This window comes from Mustelus asterias, chromosome 24 (genome assembly GCF_964213995.1).
Source record: "Mustelus asterias chromosome 24, sMusAst1.hap1.1, whole genome shotgun sequence".
NCBI lineage: Eukaryota > Metazoa > Chordata > Chondrichthyes > Carcharhiniformes > Triakidae > Mustelus > Mustelus asterias.
In genome coordinates, this window is record NC_135824.1 from 43433383 (window position 1) to 43441615 (window position 8233).

Consider the following 8233-nt stretch of genomic DNA (forward strand, 5'->3'; position numbering starts at 1 on the left):
TTATTCCTGCCAAAATGGACAATTTCATATTTTCCCTTATTATACCCCATTTGCCAGATACTTTTCCACTTAACCAATCTATATCACTTTGTAGCCTCCTTGTGTGCTCTTCACAACTTTCCTGCCCATCTTAGTGTCATCAGGAAATATAGCAACCACAGCTTCGGTTTCCTTCATTCAAGTCATTTATGTCAATTATAACCTGAGGTCCCAGTACTGAGTCTAGTGGCACACCACTCATTACATATCAGGACTGACCCCATTTATGTCTACTGTTTCATGTTGGTGATTGGGTTCCTATGTCATAGAAACCCACCAACAATATATTCCAATCTTTATCCTTTGACTATTTTTAAACATTAGAACTTTTCTGCTGCTGAAAGAAATTTAAGATGGCTGCTACAAGTCACCTGAGCCATCACCAAAGCTCTTTGCCTGAGGCCATCCCCAGGAATTTAAAGGACCAAGAGTTATTTTCTCAAGTTTCTGGAATGTCACACCTTATGTCAAGAGAGCTACTTACTAATTCGGATCACACCCAGAACCATTCAGATCAATTTCAAAGGGAACTACAGGGACGTTAGAACAAAGAACAATACAGCACAGGAACAGGCCCTTTGGCCCTTCAAGCCCGCGCCGCTCCCTGGTCCAAAACTAGACCATTCTTTTGTATCCCTCCATTCCCACTCCATTCATGTGGCTATCTAGATAAGTCTTAAACGTTCCCAGTGTGTCCGCCTCCACCACCTTGCCTGGCAGCGCATTCCAGGCCCCCACCACCCTCTGTGTAAAATACGTCCTTCTGATATCTGTGTTTAAACCCCCTGCCCCCCCCCCCCCCCCCCCACCTTGGATCTATGACCCCTCGTGAACGTCACCACCGACCTGGGAAAAAGCTTCCCACCCTTCACCCTATCTATGCCTTTCATAATTTTATACACCTCCATTAGGTCACCCCTCATCCTCCGTCTTTCCAGTGAGAACAACCCCAGTTTACCCAATCTCTCCTCATAACTAAGCCCTTCCATACTAGGCAACATCCTGGTAAACCTCCTCTGCACTCTCTCTAAAGCCTCCACGTCCTTCTGGTAGTGTGGCGACCAGAACTGGGCACAGTATTCCAAATGCGGCCGAACCAACGTTCTATACAACCACAACATCAGACCCCAACTTTTATACTCTATGCCCCGTCCTATAAAGGCAAGCATGCCATATGCCTTATTCACTACCTTCTCCACCTGTGACGTCACCTTCAAGGATCTGTGGACTTGCACACCCAGGTCCCTCTGCGTATCTACACCCTTTATGGTTCTGCCATTTATCGTATAGCTCCCCCCTATGTTAGTTCTACCAAAATGCATCACTTCGCATTTATCTGGATTGAACTCCATCTGCCATTTCTTTGCCCAAATTTCCAGCCTATCTATATCCTTCTGTAGCTTCTGACAATGTTCCTCACTATCTGCAAGTCGTTATTTGCATTTAGAATCATAGAATTCCTACAGTGCAGAAAGAGGACATTCGGCATATTGAGTCTGCACCAACCCACCATAGGAGCATCCCACCCATGTCCTCCCCTCCACCTTATCATCATAACCCTGTGCATTTGCCATGGCCAATCCACCTAACCACATCTTTGGACTGTGGGAGGAAACCAGAGCACCTGGAGGAAACCCACAGGAAGAATGTATGAACTCCATGTAGCCACCCAAGGCCAGATTCCTTTCAACAACCAAGGACTGAGACGTTCAGTCCTGAAATCAAAGCCAATTCCAGATGCTGGATAGCCAACCCTTTTGAAGTCATTGTGTGAAGGATGGTCACATGACCTAAGCCTTTGGCTTTCGGACAGTTTAATATTACGTTTTTGGTTTTCACAGGCAATCTGTTTTAAAATTCTGGTAAGCCTCAAAGAAGCAGGTTCCTCCAGGCACAACAACTTGCCCATCTAACCTGACTCTGGTGGAAGATTTTGTATCATTGCTGACAGTCAACTCAATCTCTGTGTCTACTTCATTTTGCAATGTCAGCCCCAACCAAAAAGTGAATCCTTCAACTTGCAGTCTTAAGAGAGCTAAATATATAAAAGCTTATATCAAAGAATTTCTCATTTGGATTCTGACTTTGGACTCGAGTCCCAGTGAACCATTTTTTTTCCTGTAGTCCTTGCACTGTAAAACTACTCTATTCCCCTTTTACTATATGAATGGGTTGTGTACAGGCATTCCTTTCGCAAGTTTCTGAATGTGTAAAATAAACTAACTTTCTTAACTCCAGTTTGTTGTGGATTATTAGTAAAATTGAATCACAACATCTGAAGGGTTGGGAAAACATGGAGAGAATTAATCTCCACTTGGAAAGGCATAGATTATTTACAGATAGCTTAACAAATTTGATAGAATTTTTTGAAAATGTGATAGTGTGGATGAGTGAAGTGCAGTTGATATAGTTTATATGGATTTTATCAAAACCTTTGACAAGGATGGGAGAGTGATTGAGAACATTGAAGCACATGGAATTCAAGGAAACTTGGTGTGTTCATAATCTAACTCCAGTTTGATATAAACGATATAGATAATGTGGAGGGAACGATAAGCAAGTTTGCAGATGACACCAAGATTTGTAGGGTAGTTAATAGTGAAAAAGTTGGTAGTAGGTTACAGAAAGATATAGTTGGGTTGGTCAGATGGGCAGAGCAGTGGCAGCTGGTATTTAACTCTACAAGATGATGCACTTTGGAAGAAGTAACAAGACGAGGGAGTATTTAATGAATGGCAGGACATTAGGTAGCTCAGAGGAACAGATGGATCTTGGGGTACTTATTCACAGATCCCCAAAGGCGGCATTGCAGGTGAATAGGATAATTACAGTATATGGGACATTTTGCTTTTATCAGTCATGACATTGAGTATAAGAGCAAGGAGCTGTACAGATCATTGGTTAGGCCACATCTGGAGTACTGTGTGCAGTTCTGGTCACCACGCTATAAAAAGGATGTGATTGCCCAAAACCAGATGGGTTTTTCCAACAATCAGCAATGGTTTCAGTCACTAGTAGATTCTTAATCACAGATATTTTTATTGAATTCAAATTCCATCATCGGCCGTGGCGGAATTCGAATCCGGGTTCCCAGAACATTAGCTAAATTTCTGGATTAATAGTCTAGCGATAATACCACTAGACCATCGCCTCCCCAAGATTGGAGAGGGTGAATAGGAAGCAGCTATTCCCCTTGCTTGATGGGGCCAGTCAAGAATCATAGAATCCTTACAGTATAGGAGGAGGCTAATCGGCACATCGAGCCTGCACCAGCAACTATCCCACCCAGGCAACATCCCTGCAACCCCACATATTCACCATGCTAATTTCCCTGACACTAAGGGCCTGATTTTACCAACAATTTGCGCCCATTTTCGGGCGCGAAATCGTGGAAAACTCTGGCGTGAGGCCTTTATGGCGATCTGCACTCGTGTTCGCACAGATCGTCACTTTACTGAGACCCGCAAATGGCGGGGATCCCTTCCACGCCCAAATCGGGCGCAACGACGATTTAAATGCATTTGCATGCATTTAAATTGAATTAATGAACTGCCCACCCAACTCTATCAGCATTTCCCCCTTTACCACTGCGTTTACCAATCCGGAACCGTGCTTTTAGGGACCTGCTGAATAAAAGTCTGCATCGGGCGCTTCCTCAGTGAGGGTTGGCGAGGAGGATGGTGCATGGCGTCCGAAAGCTCTCCGCTACTCACGGGTGTCCTGTTGTTGCGGCCATTTCGCTGTCTCGGGTCAATAGCGGCTCTGCGAGTGTGTTGGGGGGGAGGGGGGCTGTCGCTGTGCACAATCTCCGATGTTTGACAGCACGGACACGGGTCTCAGCACTGACCTCGTGTCCTGCAGTGCTGCTGGGTCCTAGCACCGCAGCTCACTTCAGGCTGAAGGATGTGCACAAAGCCCTTGCAGATAGCACTGCTGCAGCCTCTCAACGTTACCAGGGGCTGTGACTGTGTGGAGCATGTGGCTGGGGGGGGTTGGGGGGCATGGGGAGGCAGTGACTGTGTGGAGCATGTGGCCGGGGGGCATGGGGAGCTGTGACTGTGTGGAGCATGTGGCTGGGGGCATGGGGGGGCTGTGACTGTGTGGAGCATGTGGCTGGGGGGATTGGGGGGCTGTGACTGTGTGGAGCATGTGGCTGGGGGGTTTGGGGGGCTGTGACTGTGTGGAGCATGTGGCTGGGGGGGATTGGGGGGCATGGGGGGGCTGTGATTGTCGGTGTGCTAGGGGCAAGCAGCGTTGCATGACTCCAACATTTGTTCATCTCCACCTCCACCCCCACCCCCCCCTCCTCCCCGCCTTTCAGAGTGACGAGATGGCTTTTGCAATGCAACCAATAGATCTTGCTGCTCTTCTGGTTGCTGCTGGAGCTGAGGAGGAGGAACTGGAGGAAGAACTGCGGGCCCAGGAGGCCCGGGCTGTACCACTTGCAGGACCGGAGGGAGACGACCATCAGAGGCAGGTGGTGGCTGCCATTCACCCAGAGCGGGGGCTTCGGAGAAGGAGGGAGTAGAGACCCCGGCAGTTCCGTGCACGAGTGTCCTTCGAGGAGATGTTGGACACCGTATACCACCGACGTCTCCGACTCCGAAAGGATACCGTGCGACACCTGTGTGACCTGTCGCAGGATCTGGCACCTAGGGGCGGGGCAGGGGGGGGCACCCACTCTCAGTGGCTGTCAGATTGACGGCTGCTCTGAACTTCTATGCGACTGGCTCCTTCCAGAGCCTGAGCGGAGATGTCTGTGGCATCTCCCAGTCTTCAGTCCACACCCTGTGTCAAGCAGGTCACTGAAGCCCTGTCTGCCTGGGCTGGGCAGGACATCAAATTCAACCTGGACCAGGCCCATAAGAACATAAGAAATAGGAGCAGGAGTAGGCCATCTAGCCCCTCGAGCCTGCCCCGCCATTCAATAAGATCATGGCTGATCTGACGTGGATCAGTACCACTTACCCGCCTGATCCCCATAACCCTTAATTCCCTTACCGCTCAGGAATCCATCCATCCGCGCTTTAAACATATTCAGCGAGGTAGCCTCCACCACCTCAGTGGGCAGAGAATTCCAGAGATTCACCACCCTCTGGGAGAAGAAGTTCCTCCTCAACTCTGTCTTAAACCGACCCCCCTTTATTTTGAGGCTGTGTCCTCTAGTTTTAACTTCCTTACTAAGTGGAAAGAATCTCTCCGCCTCCACCCTATCCAGCCCCCGCATTATCTTATAAGTCTCCATAAGATCCCCCCTCATCCTTCTAAACTCCAACGAGTACAAACCCAATCTCCTCAGCCTCTCCTCATAATCCAAACCCCTCATCTCCGGTATCAACCTGGTGAACCTTCTCTGCACTCCCTCCAATGCCAATATATCCTTCCTCATATAAGGGGACCAATACTGCACACAGTTTTCCAGCTGCGGCCTCACCAATGCCCTGTACAGGTGCATCAAGACATCCCTGCTTTTATATTCTATCCCCCTCGCAATATAGGCCAACATCCCATTTGCCTTCTTGATCACCTGTTGTACCTGCAGACTGGGCTTTTGCGTCTCATGCACAAGGACCCCCAGGTCCCTTTGCACGGTAGCAAGGAAGCCCGGGCTGCGGGGTTCGTTGCAATTGCGGGGATACCGAATGTGCAGGGGGCGGTCGACTGCACCCATGTCGCGCTCAAGGGGCCCCCTGCAGAATCCACGACAATTTGTTAATAGGAAGGAATAGGGCCTATAAAAGGTGAAGGCGGAAAAATCAGTATGGAACCAGTAGAAATGGCAGAGGTGCTTAATGATTATTTTGCCTCGGTTTTCACAGAGGAGAAGGACCTGGGTGGATGTACTGCGGGCTTGCGGTGGACTGAAAAGATTGAGTATGTGGACTTTAACAAAGAGGTTGTGCTGGAATCTTTGAATGGCATCAAGATAGATAATTCGCCGGGTCCGGATGGGATGTACCCCAGGTTACTGTGGGAGGCGAGGGAAGAGATTGCAGAGCCTCTGGCGATGACCTTTGCGTCGTCGATGGAGACGGGAGAGGTGCCGGAGGATTGCGGATGTGGTTCCTATTTTCAAGAAGGGGAATAGGGATAGCCCAGGAAATTACCGACCGGTGAGTCTAACCTCAGTGGTTGGTAAGCTGATGGAGAAGATCCTGAGGGACAAGATTTATGAGCATTTAGAGAGATTCAGTATGCTCAAGAATACTTAGCATGACTTTGTCAAAGGCTGATCGTGCCTTACGAGCCTGGTGGAGTTCTTCGAAAATGTGACTAAACACATTGACGAAGGGAAAGCGGTAGATCACAGAAACCCTACAGTACAGAAAGAGGCCATTCGGCCCATCGAGTCTGCATCGACCATAATCCCACCTAGGCCCTTCCCCCATATCCCTACATATTTTACCCACTAATCCATGCATCCCAGGACACTAAGGGGCAATTTTAGCATACCCAATCAACCTCACCCGCACATCTTTGGACTGTAGGAGCAAACAGGAGCACCCGGAGGAAACCCACGCAGACACGAGGAGAATGTGCAAACTCCACACAGACAGTGACCCAAGCCGGGAATCAAACCCAGGTCCCTGGAGCTGTGAAGCAGCAGTGCTAACCACTGTGCTACCGTGCCACTGCCGTGCTACCGTGGTTTATATGGATTTTAGCAAGGCGTTCGATAAGGTCCCCCATGCAAGCCTTCTAGAAAAAGTGAGAGGGCATGGGATCCAAGGGGCTGCTGCCCGGTGGATCCAGAACTGGCTTGCCCAAAGGAGGCAGAGAGTAGGTATAGATGGGTCTTTTTCTAAATGGAGGTCGGTCACCAGTGGTGTGCCCCAGGGATCTGTTCTGGGACCCTTGCTGTTTGTCATTTTCATAAATGACCTGGATGAGGAAGTGGAGGGATGGGTTGGTAAGTTTGCCGACGACACGAAGGTTGGTGGGGTTGTGGATAGTCTGGAGGGATGTCAGAAGTTACAGAGGGACATAGATAGGATGCAAGACTGGGCGTAGAAGTGGCAGATGGACTTCAACCCAGATAAATGCGTCGTGGCCCATTTTGGCAGGTCAAATGGGATGAAGGAGTACAATATAAAGGGAAAGACTCTTAGTACGGTAGAGGATCAGAAGGACCCCCCAGCACCTTAAACCCGTATCCTCTCGTAGCAGCCATTTCCACCCTGGGAAAAAGCCTCCGAGAGTCCACCCGATCTATGCCTCTCATCATCTTATACACCTCTATTAGGTCTCCTCTCATCCTAAGTCTCTCCAAGGAGAAAAGACCGAGCTCCCTCAGCCTATCCTCATAAGGCATGCCACTCAATCCAGGCAACATCCTTGTAAATCTCCTCTGCACCCTTTCAATCTTTTCCACATCCTTCCTGTAATGAGGCAACCAGAACTGAGCACAGTACTCCAAGTGGGGTCTGACGAGGGTCTTATATAGCTGCATCATTATCCCCGGACTCCGAAACTCAATCCCTCGATTGATAAAGGCCAGCACACCATACGCCTTCTTAACCACCTCCTCCACCTGCGGGGCCGATTTAAGAGTCCTATGGACCCAGACCCCAAAGTCCTTCTGATCCTCTACAGTACTAAGAGTCTTTCCCTTTATATTGTACTCCTTCATCCCATTTGACCTGCCAAAATGGACCACGACGCATTTATCTGGGTTGAAGTCCATCTGCCACTTCTCCGCCCAGTCTTGCATCCTATCTATGTCCCTCTGTAACTTGTGACATCCCTCCAGACTATCCACAACCCCACCAACTTTCGTGTCGTCGGCAAACTTACCAACCCATCCCTCCACTTCCTCATCTAGGTCATTTATGAAAATGACAAACAGCAAGGGTCCCAGAACAGATCCCTGGGGCACACCACTGGTGACCGACCTCCAATTAGAAAAAGACCCATCTATACCCACTCTCTGCCTCCTTTGGGCAAGCCGAGTCATCCAGGGTTGCCTACTTCTGCCAGCTTTGCCCTTCACTCCAAGAGGAATGTGTTTACCCTGAACCCTGGTTAACACACTTTTGAAAGCCTACCACTTACCAGACATCCCTTTGCCTTCCCAGACTCCCCCAGTTAACTTTTGAAAGTTCCTGCCTGATACCATCAAAATTGGTCTTGCCCCAATTTAGAATTTTAACTTTTGGGTTAAAGACACCTCTACTTGTTGTCTTTGGAGCTGAAA